The following is a 17355-nucleotide window of genomic DNA, read 5'->3' as shown; positions in this document are numbered from 1 at the left end:
CCATAGGCATAAGGGGGCAGATGGTGCCTACTGTTTGTCCTCGATGCTTGGTGAAGCCTGTAGCGATTTTATTGATGTTTTTAGTTTTCTTCAGGAGGCGGGCCTCCTTCCACTTTGATAAGTAATTGATATTTTATAAACTGTTCTTTTTTTATTTTCAGTGTTTTATTCCTACTAACATATATTAACTTTATTTTGAATGTGCACCTTTTATTTTGCTGTGTCTTTAATTTGTCGTCCGGTGGCATATGACTCTGGCAGTTGCGCCGCCAGATTTTAATTATTTTCAATCAGTCAATCAGTCAGTACTATTAGCTTCATTAATTTCGGGTCTATACTTTTCTATTAGTAATTTTTCTCCTAGTAAAGCATCAGCTGAATTACTGAATTTAGTTACTATCTGAAAATCATTGTAAGAGAAAGGGTGGTCATGGGTTAATGAATGCTATCTAATAGCTGAAAATGCCATCTGATGTAAATATTGCCCTGTCCTGTAGCTCTTTCCCATATGTTCAGATATTCTTATTTTGAATGAACGACTAGTACATCTAATATACCATGCCTAACAACTAGGACATGTAAATTTGTAAACAACATCTGAACATGAAGGAGTAGGCACTCTATCGTTGCGATTGAAAAAACTTCTTTATCTTAAAGTCATTGGTATGTATAATCCAAAAATTTACAGGAGGAAAACTGTTTTTTGATTCTTTAAGTACAAGATTGCGAAACTGATAACTGATCTTTCCAAAGAAAGGCATTTTAACATATTAAAATAATTTTTTTCACCTCAGAACATACAGATTTACTTCTTAGTTTTATAGAGGAAAGACTTCAAATACTTATCATATATGTGTATCTGATAATTATTGTTCAGAGAATAACCCCTAAGTTTAAGAAATTCTTCATGCATAGTTATATAATTCGAACAAACATTGTATGCTCTATTCAGTAAAGTTCTAATTGAATTTCATTCATTCATTGCCAGACGCCATGTATCCCAAACGGGATGGCCAACGGCTTAGAGTTAATTGTTTTACAGGGAGGGGCACTAATCCTCCACCAACCCCACTTGACACGTAGGGATGCCAACAGCATCTGGTGTTCCCAGGCGGTCACCCATCCAAGTACTAACCAGACCCAACGTTGCTTAACTTCGCTGATCGGACGGGAAGCGGTGTACTCAACGTGATATGTCTAATTGAATTAATTTTGTATATCATCGGACTAAAACTGTACCAATTTAAGCCTTGACCCGTAAAAGTTGGTTTTCTATGTACCCCTGTTACTAGTCCTTCATTACTTTTAGCAATTTTTATATCTAAGAATGATATACTTCCATAATTTTCTAATTCACATGTGAACCTTATATTTTTTGTTGTTTGTTAATATAATAAACTTTTGATGAGCTTTTTCATTATTGAAAAAAAGATTAAAACATCTACATATATTCTAAAATAAATTGGTCTAAATTCACTGGGACAGTGATTTAACCATGAAATCTCCCTATTGCACGAAAAAGCATTAGCAAAAACAGGTCCAAAACATGAGGCCATACTGATACCATCTACTTGATTATGAAGAACATTGTTAAATAGAAAACATGATTCTAATGTAGCAAATTCTAATAACTGTCTAACCTGAGTTGCATCTAAACCATGAAAAGTACATGGTTTATAATTATCAAGAATTATGTCCATGGTTTCAGCAAAAGGAACATTGGTAAATAGACTTTATATCATAGTTGGTCATAAAATAAATGAGTCGGAAGCGTTAAAAATAAAATTTCATCCATAAATGCTTTTGAATTAGGAATTGTATACTCACTAGTAGCCAGGGGACACACAACAGGAAGCAAGAATTTAGGTAAATTATATCCAGCGTTTTTTTTTTTTAAGGAAACAATAGTTCTAAGTGAAACATCTGGTTTATGAATCTTTGGATTCATTCATCCATTCATTCATTGCCAGACGCCATGTATCCCAGACAGGGTGGCCAAGGGCTTAGAGTTAATTGTTTTACAGGGAGGGGCACTAATCCTCCACCAACCCCACTAGACGTAGGGATGCCAACAGCATCTGGTGTTCCCAGGCGGTCACCCATCCAAGTACTAACCAGACCCAACGTTTGGATTACCATACATTATTCTTGGTACTGACCCTGATGCATACGGTGATTTAAAGTTTTCTATTCCAATTTTGCCCCTAACATTCCTTAACATTCTGTTTAATTTATCTTCTGTTCTAATAGTTACTAAAAATATCTCCTTTCAGTGGTCTAAATTTTGTGTGATCCTCGAGGATGCAAGATATTTTTCTATGATAATCTACTTTATTCATTATAACCACTCCCCTCCCCTTATTTGTTTTCACAATAATGATAGAGTCATCTTGCCCTAATTGTTTAAATAAATCAATATCCTCTCTCCTAAATACTGAAGAATGAACATCATTGGGTTTCGTCCTCCCTATTCGGTAAATATTGTTACCCAGATCTTTGATCTTGTCAATGCTTCTGTTCTTATCTAAACCATTACACATGAGACCTCCTTTGGCACAGTCCAGAACGTTATTACAAAGTTTCGCTAAAGAAATATAATGCTTCAACCAATCTGTCTTATAGAAAGGAATAGAGTACAAAAACCCAGACCTAACATTAAAAACTTCCTCTCGTTTGTGTTAATCTTCTACTTGAAATATTGAAGATGCTTTGCTCATTATAATGAACATTTTGAATACCTAATTTTTTTTTAGCTTTTTGGAGTGCCTGGCATTAATTTTTTAGATACAGCACCCACGTACTCAGATTTAATGTAAAAAGACCCAATAATTTAAAAAGCTTACCCGAGATTTGAATGCTAGTTTACAGCTTTCCAGTTTTTCTATATCTATCTATCTATATACCTACGCTGCTTCCCCCAAGGAAAGGGAGGTAGGCGAGACAGGACGCCACACTCCCCATTTACTCATCCATTCAAACACATTCATTTGCATCTTGGCCCCAAAGGGGAGAAGAGACAGATCCTCACTGCACTACACCGCACAAGGGTCAACTGCGCAGTGGTCTAAATGACTATTTAATTTACGACTTTGTGCTTTAACCCGTCACGTCCCGAGGTTTTCCGCACCTCCGACATCCCCCAGTCCCGAGGTATTTTCGATTTTTTTTTTTTTGGCTAAAACCTTCGCTTTTGGTGAGAAACATCGAAAATTCATAGAGAAATCGCTCACCTGAGGTTTAAAGTGCCCAATCCAGGTAGGAGTTCCTCCTTACCTGAGTGGGTTTTCTAACATGCTGACACCAAAGAAAACGAGTTCTATGGGAGGGTAACTATTTTATCCACTCATAAACGGTATTTATTTATTTACTTGGTACGAATGTATATGTAGTATGACTGTATATTGGTTTTCAAGCAGTAATAAAGGCATTATAAGCATTGTTTCACTCACTAACTAATCACCATACCTGACCTATTTTTGCCACACTACCTGATCATTATTTCTGGCTGTTTCTTCTTCTAATGCTATGTAAACATTGTCCTCCACATTGTCATCGATTGGGGAATCACTCTGGCCCTGAATAACTTTACTAGCCAGGTCACTGGTAACAGGTCCTTTGCCAAGACAATGGCGTGAGGGGGGGAGGGGGGAGGTTATGCAGTGTAAGGCATTGTCCCTGCTTGGTATCTTGTACAGGAATAGAGGAAGGTGTCCCGTGTATACATACGAAAAATCACGTGCGAAAATTGAAAATTGTGCAAATTAGGTACCTTGCAATTGCACGACGTACTGGTACGTCGCCGGGACTGGCAAATGCAAATCGTGGTGACGTACCCATACGTCGTCGGGACGGGGCGGGTTAATCTCTCCTTCCACCAAAATAAATTGCCACTGATTATAAATATCTGTCTTAAGAAAATCTCTAGTATACTGTATACTTTAAATTTCAAAAATTTGATAAGGATGTCGTACTCCCAACATATTTCTATAAACCTTATGTCATATCTTATTTTGCTGACTTTAAGATGTAATTTTTCTAAAGTTCTGTAGGATGTCAGAGTACTTCTTCTATATTGACCAAGTAAAACATCAGCAGGCGATCTTGGACATCGCAGCTTCCAGAATAGTAGCAAAAATAATGTAGTAAATACTCTTAACATGATTCGAATTTTCTGCCCATCTCAAGCCACCATCAGGTATTACAATTGTCCTATATAGTTAGCATAGACTTCATGAAAAGTAAAAACAGGACTTTATTGAATCATAAAACTAAATAAAAGCAAATAATATCAACCCTCCTCCCCCTATAAAAGCTCAAACAGCAATGATAAGAACCACTCAGAGAAGACCCAAAGAAAACTAAAACCCCCAACTGAAACAACACTCATCTGTTCGAACACTAATGTCAAACCCCCCAAACTGAAGCAAACAAACCAAACCCACCTATAGTTTAGAACAGAGAAACCATTAAGTACTATTAGCTACATTAATTTCTGGCCTATACATTTCTATTAATAATTTTTCTCCTAGTAAAGCATCAGCAGAATTACTGAATTTAGTTACTATCTGAAAATCATTGTAAGAGAAAGGGTGGTCATGGGTTAATGAATGCTCTCTAATAGCTGAAAATGCCATCTGATGTAAATATTTCCCTGTCCTGTAGCTCTTTCCCTATGTTCAGATATTCTTATTTTGAATGAATGACTAGTACATCCAATATACCAAGCCTTACAACTAGGACATGCAAATTTGTAAACAACATCTGAACATGGAGGAGTAGGCACTCTATCGTTGTGATTGAAAAAACTTCTTTATCTTAAAGTCATTGGTATGTATAATCCTAAAATTTACAGGAGGAAAACTGTTTTTTAATTCTTTAAATACAAGATTGCAAAACCGATAACTGATCTTTCCAAAGAAAGGCATTTTAACATATTAAACTAATTTTTTTCACCTCAGAACATACAGATTTACTTCTTAGTTTTATAGAGGAAAGACTTCAAACACTTATCATAAATGTGTATCTGATAATTATTGTTCAGAGAGTAACCCCGAAGTTTAAGAAATTCTTCATGCATAGTTATATCATTCGAACAAACATTGTATGCTCTATTCAGTAAAGTTCTAATTGAATTAATTTTGTATATCATCGGACAAAAACTGTACCAATTTAAGCCTTGACCTGTAAAAGTTGGTTTTCTATGTACCCCTGTTACTAGTCCTTCATTACTTTTAGCAATTTTTATATCTAAAAATGATATACTTCCATTATTTTCTAATTCACATATGAACCTTATATTTTTTGTTGTTTGTTAATATAATAAACTTTTGATGAACCTCTTCATTATTGAAAAAAAGATTAAAACATCTACATATATTCTAAAACAAATTGATCTAAATTCACTGGGACAGTGATTTAACCATGAAATCTCCCTATTGCACGAAAAAGCATTAGCAAAAACAGGTCCAAAACATGAGGCCATACTGATACCATCTACTTGATTATGAAGAACATTGTTAAATAGAAAACATGATTCTAATGTAGCAAATTCTAATAAATGTCTATCCTGGGTTGCATCTAAACCATAAAAATTACTTGGTTTGTAATTATCAAGAAATATTTCTATGGTTTCAGCCAAAGGAATATTAGTAAATTGAGACTCTATACCAGCTATGATATAGAGTCTATGTCATAGCTGGCCATAACATAATGAGTGGGAAGTGTTAAGGATAAAATTTCATCCTCAAATGCTTTTGAATTAGGAATTGTATACTCATTAGTAGCCAGGGGACACACAACAGGAAGCAAGAATTTTGCTAAATTATATCCAGCGGTTTTTATAGAGGAAACAATAGTTCTAAGTGGAACATCTGGTTTATGAATCTTTGGATTACCATACATTATTCCCGGTACTGACCCTGATGCATAGTGATTTAAAGGTATCTCTTCCAATTTTGCCCTTAACATTCCTTAACATTCTGTTTAATTTATCTTCTGTTCTAATAGTTACTAAAAATATCTCCTTTCAGTGGTCTAAATTTTGTGTGATCCTCGAGGATGCAAGACATTTTTCTATGATAATCTACTTTATTCATTATAACCATTCCCCTCCCCTGATCTGTTTTCACAATAATGATAGAGTCATCTTGCCCTGATTGTTTAAATAAATCAATATCCTCTCTCCTAAATACTGAAGAATGAACATCATTGGCTTTCCTCCTCCCTATTCTGTAAATATTGTTACCCAGATCTTTGACCTTGTCAGTGCATCTGTTCTTATCTAAACCATTACACATGAGACCTCGTTTGGCACAATCCAGAACATTATTACAAAGTTTCTCTAAAGAAATGCAATGCTTCAACCAATCTGTCTTATAGAAAGGAATAAAAAAATCCAGACCTAACATTAAATAACTTCTCCTTTGTGTTAATCTTCTACTTGAAATATTGAAGATGCTTTGCTCATTATAATGAACATTTTGAATATCTAATTGTTTTTAGCTTTTTGGAGTGGCTGGCATTAATTTTGTGAGATACAGCACCCATGTACTCAGATTTAATGTAAAAAGACCCAATAATTTAAAAAGCTTACCTGAGATTTGAATGCTAGTTTACATCTTTCCAATTTTTCTAAATCTATCTATCTATCTATATACCTACGCTGCTTCCCCCAAGGAAAGGGAGGTAGCCAAGACAGGACGACACACTCCCCATTTACTTATCCATTCAAACACATTCATTCGCATCTGCCCCAAAGGGGAGAAGGGACAGATCCTCACCGCACTACACCGCACAAGGGTCAACTGCGCAGTAGTCTAAATGACTACTTATTTTACGACTTTGTGCTTTAATCTCTCCTTCCACCAAAATAAATTGCCATTGATTATAAATATCTGTCTTAAGAAAATCTCTAGTATATACATTAAATTTCAAATATTTGAGAAGGATGTCGTACTCCCAACATTTTCTAAAAACCTTATGTCATATCTTATTGTGCTGACTTTAAGATGTAATTTTTCTAAAGTTCTGTAGGATGTCAGAATACTTCTTCCATATTGACCAAGTAAAATATCTGCAGACGATCTTGGACATCGCAGCTTGCAAAACAGTAGCAAAATTAATGTAGTAAATACTCTTAACATAATTCGAATTTTCGGCCCACCTCAGGCCATCATCAGGTATTACAATTGCCCTATATAGTTAGCACAGACTTCATGAAAAGAAAAAACAGGATTTATTGAACCATAAAACTAAATAAAAGCAAGTAATATCAACCCCTCACCCCCTATAAAAGCTCAAACAGTAATTTTTTTTTTTTTTTTTTTTTTTTTTTGCTTAATGGCCATCACCCTGAAGGGGCATTAGGAAAACAAGAATCGATAATCATGAAAACCAAAATAATGATATGAAATATTTGCATCTTTTTCATACCAGTATTAAGTTATTATTTATGATTATGAAGCACAAAAAGTAATAAAGAATACATCAGTATAAACGGATAGTACCAAGACAAATACTTCCATCTACACATCACATGTAGACTCATTACTATACTACTACAAAATAATCAAATACTTATCGAATTTATGTTAAAAATATAAAAAAAGAACAATTACAAATTTACTAGTCCTGAAGAAAAGAAAAAAAATACACATTTATATAAATGTAACCTCCTGCGGTTCACAAATCTATAAAAGTTTATTGACGTATTTACATATGTACAAAAACTATATCCCTATATATATATATATATATATATATATATATATATATATATATAATAAAGAAACCTCAACCAAGTTCATAAAATAAATCACAACTCTTTGAGCAGTCTCGTCTCTTTCAGGAAAGTCATCAATTTATTAGTCATACCAACGACCTCATCACCCAAGACAGAATCAAGTGTGAAAGGGAGCACTTTTGTCCTACAGTAGGCAGCCAGAGAAATACGTTCTCCAGCGTACGTACTGCAGTACAAAAGGATGTGACTAATAGATAACGCGGCGTCACAGGTGGTAAAACGCGGTGGAAATTGTCTGTTTATATACGGTAACATATGTGTCAATAGGGTGGAATTCATGCAGAGGCGGACTAAAGCGATCTCCTCCCGCTTGTTTCCTCGGGAGGAAATGGACCAGTCACATATGGTCCTTTTCTCTGATGGAATAGCCAGGTTGGTCCACTGACTTTGCCACAGAAGATTAATTGATTTCTTTCCGAAAGAGAGACTAGACTGTAGCTCACGAGAAACGTTCCAAGTCTCCTGGAGTTCTACAGCTGATTTAGCTAGTACGTCAGCCTGCTCATGCTGTAAATGCCACAATGGCCAGGGACCCATATCAGAGAGAAGGATTTAGCACATGTGTGCAGCTTATTGATAATGCGGCCCAGGATCTCATGTGAATCAGTCCTACATGAATGAATTGCCTGAAGGGCTGACTTAGAGTCCGAAAAAATGACAAAACTGTTGTGACCTGAACGCAAAGCACAGTCTATAGCTTGATCTATGGCAAATAATTCGGCAGTGAATACAGACGTATGGGGGGGCAAACGAAAACGGATGCGGCACTCCGTAGACCAGACACTCGCCCCCACACATTCATCCATCATAGAGCCATCGGTGTACAAGTGGAATGATGCTAGGTGTCTAATGAGTATCATCTGGAATAACTGTCGTACCTCCACCTCCGGCGCCTTGTACTTTGCGATGGGGAGCCAGTCAGTGTTGAATGTGGTGGCAAGTGACTCACAAAGTGCTATTTTTGATGTTAAAACCTGATCCCCATTAGAAAGGGCATACCCTAACGCCTCATAAAGGAAGTGAAGCCTCACAGCCACCGGCTTGAGGGCCGCATACAGCAGGTATTCCCTTTGTAGGAGGATCCGACAAGTCGGTAGGCCTAGTGAGCGTTTACAATGGGTGGTGATTCCGTAAGAAAATAGCAGGCGGTCATGTCATAGACGGAGGGGAGGCACATTAGCCTCCACTTCCAACCGCTCCACATGAGTACATTGAAGGGCTCCGAGACATGCGCAAGCACACGTTCTGAAGCACATCCAGTCTATGGAAGACAGCATCCGATGCCGACCCATACACCTATGAGCCATAGTCAAGCTTCGAACGGATAAGGGACTTATACACCATCAATAAAGACATTCTGTCTGCTCCCCACGATTTACTGGAAAGAAACTTAAGGACGTTAACTTTTTTACTCTAAGAAGCAAATAATTAATGTGTGTTCTCCAACTGAGCCTACTGTCAAAATGTAGACCCAGGAATCTGACTGAATTTTGAAAAGGTATCGGCTGATTATCTAAAGTTAAATGCAAACGAGGTACGTTAAGTTTACGAGTAAAAACAACACCGATACACTTAGGGACGGAAATTTTAAATCCCCACTCCAGGACCCAACACTGAACAGATTCAAGTGCCAGTTGAATCTGCTGTGCTGAGGATTGTGCATTGCGGGAAGCGTGCCACACTGCACAATCATCAGCATAGAGTGAGTAAGTATCCTGGGGATGGAAGCGGACGACAGAATGGCATTAATGGCAACGCTGATCAAAGTAGGGCTAAGCACACTTCCTTGTGGCACCCCGTTCTCTTGGACAAATATGTCTGAAGTTACGTTACAGGGTAACCTGACAGAAAACGTTCTGTCAGTAAGGAAGTTCTGAGGGAAAATGGGCAAATTACCTCTTAAACCATAAGCGTAGAGTTTATGTAGTATTCAGTTTCACCAGGTCATATCATAAGCCTTATGAATATCCAGAAAAATTCCTATCATGAATTCGCGATTGACAAAAGCCTCAGCTATGCAATGCTCCAGGTGCACTAAATGATCCATAGTGGACCTGTGTTTACGGAATCCACTCTGTTGATCATTTAACACACCCTTCGACTCTAAAACAAAAAGTAACCTTTTATTAACCATATGTTTAAAGACCTTACATAGGCAGTCAGTCAGCGCAATAGGTCGAAACGAGCTGGAACTCGTAAGGCAACCGTCCCGGCGAGGTATTGGTATGACGTGCGCATAGTGCCATGAGTTTGGGAACGTGCAAGACGCCCAAATCTCATTGTACACTGCTAACAGCTTACTCAGGTTGGCCTGAGTAAGATGCTGAATTATACCGTACGTAATGGTGGATGGACTGGAACTGGAGCCTTTACAGGATTTAAGGGAAAGGAGAAGTTTATCTAATGTAAATTCGGAGTTGTAGCTGGTATCTCCATCTTCTGTGGCAAAGTCTAAGTTTTGCAGCTCAGCCATACTCTTATGGTGGAGAAAGCGAGGATCATAGTTGACTGAGCTGCTTACCTGGGCAAAATGGTCGCCAATAGTATTTGCAATGTCCACGGGATCGTCAATGACATTCCCAGCCACCTCAAGTGTGGTGATTGGTGACCGGGTGTACTTGTTGTTTAGTACATTTATGGTGGCCCAGACCTGACTTAGTGGGGTGGTGCGATTCACCGTTGACACAAAACTACGCCAGTTATTCCATTTTGCCACTTTAATTGTCCTCCTTGCCTCAGCCTTAGCTGCTTTATAGGCATTAAAGTTTGATTCAGTTGGTTGTTTCTCAATAATCCTGTATCTCCTATTGCACTTAGTGAGTGCTTGTCGGCAATCTGGTGTCCACCACGAAACTCTACGCTTGTTTGGAATTGTAGATGTCTTGGGAATAGCAGCCTCTGCTGCGTGTATTATGTAAGTCTGTAGGTGTGCAACTTTCTCATCAATGTTATCTCCCGATATATCTAGATTGGCGACCCGTGAGAAGTACCCCCAATCTGCTTTCTTAAAGTTAAATTTGGGTGGTGGAGGAGGCCGATAATCATTGCATGAATAAGAATGATTAGAAAATGATCGCTACCCATCTAGTCGTTATATGGGTCCCAAGAGATGTTAGTGCGTATATCGGGAGATGACAAGGACAGATCTATATATGACATGTTGCCAGTGTAGTCATCCACATGAGTCGCTCTGCCATTGTTTAAAAGACAGAGGTTTGCTTGTAATATTAGGTTGGCTACTTGCCCCCCCCTGCCATCACTTCTGAAGCTTCCCCACTGACAGTGTTTCGCGTTAAAATTGCCTAAAATTAATTTTCGACTCGGAAGTTGATGGGTTAGTGAAGTGAAAGCATCACCATCAATGGGACCATGTGAAGGACAGTAGATAGAACAAATAAACAAGTACATGTTATTAAATTTTACTCTGCATGCGACAGCTTCCAGAGTAGAATTTTGAACCACTTCTGTTTGTGGGTGTAATTTTTGTATGTATATGGCAACTCCATGACCATCATATCTTCTATATGAATGGTAGTGTTTGAAGTGTGGAGGATCAGGGTGATCCACCAAGCGCATCTCCTGTAAACAAACAATGTCTGGCATGTGTATAGATAGCAAAATTGTTATATTGTGGAATTTATTCCCAAGAGTCCTACAATTCCATTGTAACACAGTGAATGTGGCGGTTTAAGATTTACAAGAGGGGCCAGTGTGTTTAGCTTTTTTATACCACCCGCCGTCAGGCGAGTGGCTACCGGGGGACCTATCCCGGTGCTTACTAATGGAAACCTCCATATGTTGCTCGTCAATAACTAGGCTCCCAGAGCCCCCCGAGGAAGAGCTAACTCTTCTCTCCCTCGCTGGACCAGGAGCAGGAAGGACATGAGGACATGTTTTTGAAAGGGTGGTGAAGTTATTCTTAACAGTCTGGTCAGATTTCGGTTTAGGCTTGACTGACTGAGAAGTAGCAGCGGCCTGTGAGCATGACGAAGGTTTTGGGTGGTCAGTTAGAGAGTTGGATCGTACAGGAGGCTGAGAAGTGGAGGCTTTGGTAGAGTGAGTGGCATGAGTCACAAGCACAAGGTCAGTCTGCATCTCCACAGTGCACATCACAGGACGAGACATCACCGCTGAAGCATAGAACCTATTCGGTGTGGGAGTTGCATGCAACTCCTTCACCTTTTTCCTTGCTTCATAGTAAGAGATGCCTTCAGTCGCCTTCACCGCACAGACCTCTTTTTCCTCCTTCCACTTCAGGCAGTCCCTAGAGGAAGTGGAGTGAGCACCCTTGCAATGAAAGCAGCTGACAGTCTCTGATGTACAATGTTCAGCATCATGACCTTGTGTTGCACACTTGCCACAGACTGATTGGGATGCCCGACAAGTCTTTTCAAGATGCCCATAAATCTGGCATTTGGAGCAGCGAAGGGGATTGGGAATATATGGATGTACATTGACAATTTCGTATCCCACTTTGATATTACTGGGAAGAGACACTTTTCCAAAAGTCAAGACGACTGTAGCTGTCTTCGTCCTTATGCCTTCTGTGAGACGAGTGATGAAACGGGCATCTATTACGTGCTGCTGCTCAAGTTCCCGTATGATCTCGTCCTCTTCCATTACCATGAGATCCCTGCAAGTGATGACACCTTTGCAGGAATTCATGGATTGCGGGATCCTCGGCTCGACGTCATACTCGTGGAACTTACGTAGTTTAAGCAAGTCCTTAACCTGGGCAGAGTTTACAGTTTTGATAAGGTTGTCTCCAGTAGCAAGTTTTTTCACAAATTCTACCTCACCAGCACATCCACCAATTACTTTCTTTATCATGGAAGGATTGAGGCTAGCCAGGGGAGTACAACCGAGGGCATGTAGGGTCATGAACGTGGCGTTATTTACAGGGATGTCAAGCGGGACGCGGGTCTGGGGCCGTTCTCTCTGTGGGCGGTCAGTCTGTGGTACCGTCTTGGGATTGTCAGGACCACCTCCCCCCCTGAAGGGGGGGGGAGGCAGTAGGGGCGTCTGCCATAGCAACCACTCCCCCCTCGTGCGGGAATTGGGAAGAAGGAGAGAACCGAACAAAGGACAAACAACCCCGGACCAAACACCTAAGGCTGAAATTGTCCTCTCAAACCACTCCAGGGAGGCCCGACCGTGTTAATTCATGCCACAGAGCGATCAGTGGGGAGGACCCTCCGTGGGCAATAAGCAAAGGTAATCTCAGTGTATAGGAACAGACACCTACTGTTCCTAGCTAATAGGGAGGGGAGGAAAGTGAGAAACTAGCTAACCTAGAAGCCACCAGTAGGGTGAAAAAAAAATATATATATATATATTGCCGGTAAGGCAGCCCTACAAAGCTAGAGAAGAAAGCAGATGAATACACGCTACATCCTCCGCGACCATGCATAAAAGTAGCAAACAGTAATGCCAAGAACCACTCAGAGAAGACCCAAAGAAAACTACTCAAACTCCCAACTGAAGCAACACTCATCTGTTTGAACACTAATCTCAAACCCCCCAAACTGAAGCAAACAAACCAAACCCACCTATAGGTTCAAACAGAGAAACCATTAAGTACGGGATTCTGGGTGAGAGAGCCGTAGCGTACAGACGTTTCGGAGATCTGGTCCCGGTGCCCGGAATGACGTTACTCTTACATCTTACCATAGAGTGTGTTATACGGGGTGGAGTGTTTAGTACCTCTTGTGTGGAGGGGAGGTGCGTGTGTGTGTGTAGTGGTGAATAATGGAAGGGGAGAGTGGAGGAGCAGATATGGACACCGGCTGGCAGGGCGGAAAAAGACCCCACTATATGTCAACCTCGGGTGAGGAAAAGTCTTCGGGATCGACTGAGAAGGCCAGGAAAACGTTGCCACAGTCCAAGCCCGTCACTCAAGCTTCAGAGGAAGGTGTGGCAGTGCAGACAAGGGTAACTTACATAGTGCGGACCCAGGACTGATCCAGAGTGTTTTGTCACCCACAGAGGGTGACAGATGCCCTCAATGAATCTCCTTTTGCCAAATACATTGTGGAGGGATCCACCAAGCCACTGGGGGATGGATCGTGCCTATCCTTTGCAATCTTTTCAGCTAACTTGACCAAGCTCGAACAACAGCCCGAGGAAATGGTGAATTTGGGACCTTGGGCTGTGGTGTGCAGGCGCGCCAGTTATGAACCCGGAGGTGCTGTAAAAGTGGGCAAGATTGGGCAGATTTCCCCAGAACTGGACGTCTCAGTTATAGCAGAGAGGCTGCACCCTGCAGACAACCATGCCTCTCAACTGTTGGAGGTTACCAGAATTCCAGTTCGCTTTCCGGCCCCCAGTGCTTCCAGCCAGTCACAATGGGTAAGACTCGTCTATCGTGACCCCCTTCCCTCCAGGGTCTTCTTCGGGTACTTGTCGTTCCTGGTTGGTGAGTACACCCGTCCCGTATTACGCTGCCATAATTGCCATCTGTTTGGTCATACCCGACTTACTTGTAGAAATAAGGTTAGGTGCTCCATGTGTAGTGGCTACCACCCCTTTAGGGCAGGATCAGAGGACAGCCAGAAATGCACCAGAGACCCTAAGTGTTTTATTTGTGGGAGTGATGAACACAGGGTGGTGTCCAAGGTCTGCCCCATTTACAGGAAGGCCAGCGATATATACATGACCATGATGAAGGCAGGTGCCAGCTCTGTGGAGATCAACAAGTGCCTTCGTGAACTACACACTGCGTCCCGTAGCACCCCACTCCCAGTGGGCCAGGTCGACTGACACCTTCCCAGGCCCCCCGCAGTGCCCTCGTTCAGCAAGGTAAGATTTACGCTAACTGTGTATCCTCAAACCGCTATGCAGTCCTTGCTGATGATGTTCAGGAGGAGGACCTAGGATTGACTGATGTATTGGGAGTCTCCACCCACCCCGCATCAGGGGCAGAGGTCATTATCCATGCAGACACCACTGTGAATAAGGCACCATCACGCCCCTACACTGCTTTTCACAACCGTCACCGCACTGCCAGCCCTCAAGCCCAGGGGGTGCCTCCACAGGATCCGGATATGGCTGCCATTGGGAATGATGGTACCTCCCAACAGTGTTCCTCTGGCCCCACCCCTGCCCTGCCTTTATTGGGCCGACGGAGACTTCACCCTACCCATCCAGGACATCAACGAAATTCAGAGCCTCTGTCTTCCATTGATGAGGGTCCAGGTTCTGGGAACTCTTTTATAACACTTCTCACCGAGGCACTGGCATTACACCAACAGGGGAAGTCCTTCATAGAAATCTGTTCCCTCCTTTGGCCGCGGCTATTGTCCCTGATACTATCATGGGGGGTACAGGTGGCTTAAGAATCCTGCTGTGGAATTCTCATTCACTAGTCCACAAGTCACAGGATTTTAAAATTTTAGTGGCTGAAAGGGAACCAAATGTGGTAGGGGTGTGTGAGACCTGGCTACAACCCTGCATCTGCCTCACCCTGGGGGGTTTTATAGTCTGTAGGTCAGACCGCCCTCAGGGGAGGGGTGGGGGCCTATTACTGGCTGTTCGGGAGACTTCCCAGAGTGTGAGTTTGCCTCCTACCCAATATTCCAGTGGCCTGATGGAGGTCTTGGCGGTAAGGGTGGCTCTTAGATCTGGATGGGCGTCAGTGCTGGTATGTTACAACCCATGTCAGGATGTGTCCCGGGAGGAATTAGTACATTACTTTCATCAGCTGCCGGCCCCTGCCTTCATCATGGGGGATTTTAACGCCCATCATCACCTCTGGGATCCTTCACTAACCATCAATAATGTATCAGGATCGTCTCTTTTTCAGGCACTCTTAGACTCCCCACGCATCGGTCTTCTCACACCTCCTGGCCTGTACACCCGATATGACCCCCATTCCGGACGACCATCAGTCTTGGACCTCTGCCTTGGAGATCCAGTGTTCCAGTGTCCAGCTGTAGATGTGGGTCCCTATATGGGTAGCGACCATCTACCAGTCTTCTATGATTATCCGAGCCTTTCCACGTTGCAGTCAGGAGACTGTCGCCCAAGATGGAAGTTGGTGGGAGACAAATGGGACACGTTCCAGAAGGAACTGGCTTCCTGTTTTCCAGGCAGCTGGGGCTCCCCTCCACTGTCGGCTAAGGATTTTGCACATCTCCTGGTTGAGGTGGGAGGCAGAGTCTTTCAGTGTTCAACTCGCCGTTGTGTACATCGAGCAGGAGTCCCATGGTGGTTAGTCGAATGTGCGGCTGCAGTCAGGGCCCGTCATCGAGCCTGGCACATGTGGAGCCGCAACCCTTGCCTAGAACTGGGGCGCAAGTACCGTCGGATTAATGCCATCTGCTCCAGAACCATCAAGTTGGCAAAACGGCAAACCTGGACCTCCTTCTGTACCAGCCTTTCCTTCTCCACCTCCACGGCCCGCACTTGGAGATTCTTATGAGCTATGTCAGGACACCCCACCACCCACACTTATCCACTCCGCAGGGATGGTCTGTGCCTGCTTGATGACCTGTCCAAGGCCAACTATCTGGTGTCATTCCTCGACACCCAGTTCGGCCATCCATCTGCTTTGCCCTCTTCCACGGTGTACGAGGAGGCAATACAACGAAGCGTCTCTTCCCCTGCAACTTCTGGTCTAGACAATCTTTTCACTGCCTCAGAACTTGTCTCTGCCTTGTCTGCCCTTCGGACTGGCAGGGCGGCGGGCCCAGACTCGGTGACCAATGAATTCCTCCAGCGACTGACACCCAACCTGCAGGATTGCCTCCTTCACATTTATAATCGCAGCTGGAGCCAGGGGATATTCCCGGTGGAATGGAAGACCTCAATACTGCTGCCTTTCCTCAAGCCAGGCAAGGACCTGACCAAGCCATCTTCGTCCAGGCCCATCGCCCTTCTCTCGTGTGTAGGGAAACTGCTGGAGAGGATGGTGGCTCGTCGCCTGTCATGGTGGCTAGAATCTAGATCCCTTCTTAAAGAGGAACAATGTGGTTCTCACCCATGCTGGGGCACCTTGGACATACTCTGCCAGCTGGAATACCTGATCCACGACATGTACCGCAAGGGGCTATATATGCTGGCCCTTTTCGTGGACATCAAGGGGGCCTTTGACTCATCGCCACATACTGGCATCCTGTATAAGCTCTCCCACTCCGCCCAGGGGTCTCTGGTTCAGTGTTGGCGTGGTTTGTCAACTATCTTGATGGCAGGAGTTATGTCGTATCTGTTGGTGGGGCCATTTCCTCTCCTCGTCCCATCCGTAGAGGGGTGCCCCAAGGCTCAGTTCTCAGCCCCTTGCTTTTCAATGTTTTGATGTCAGACCTGTCCAACCATCCGGACGTCTCCACATTGGTTTATGCAGATGACATGACTATCATTAGCAGGGACACCACCATGGAGGGTGCACAGAGGAGACTTCAGGAGGCTGTCTCAACTCTAGAGGGCTGGGTTCACCAATGGGATCTGGAGATCGGGGTGTCAAAGTGTGCCGTGATGGCCTTCACCTTGCGTCGCATGCCATCTCAGCTGGTGGTCAGGATAGGCACTGAATCTCCTCCTGTAGTCCGTCCTCACAC

At 42.5% G+C, this 17355-nt stretch overlaps 1 pseudogene; it reads right to left on the bottom strand.

The window, feature by feature from the left end:
* Nucleotides 1-1086: 1086 nt before the first annotated feature.
* LOC145416390 (5S ribosomal RNA) lies at nt 1087-1205 on the bottom strand (annotated as a pseudogene).
* Nucleotides 1206-17355: the final 16150 nt, after the last annotated feature.

This window comes from Coenobita brevimanus, chromosome 105 (genome assembly GCF_032717465.1).
Source record: "Coenobita brevimanus isolate Jiangsu-jjx chromosome 105, ASM3271746v2, whole genome shotgun sequence".
Lineage (NCBI taxonomy): Eukaryota > Metazoa > Arthropoda > Malacostraca > Decapoda > Coenobitidae > Coenobita > Coenobita brevimanus.
The sequence above is the reverse complement of the archived record's forward strand: the minus strand, read 5'-3'. Positions and strand labels throughout refer to the sequence as shown.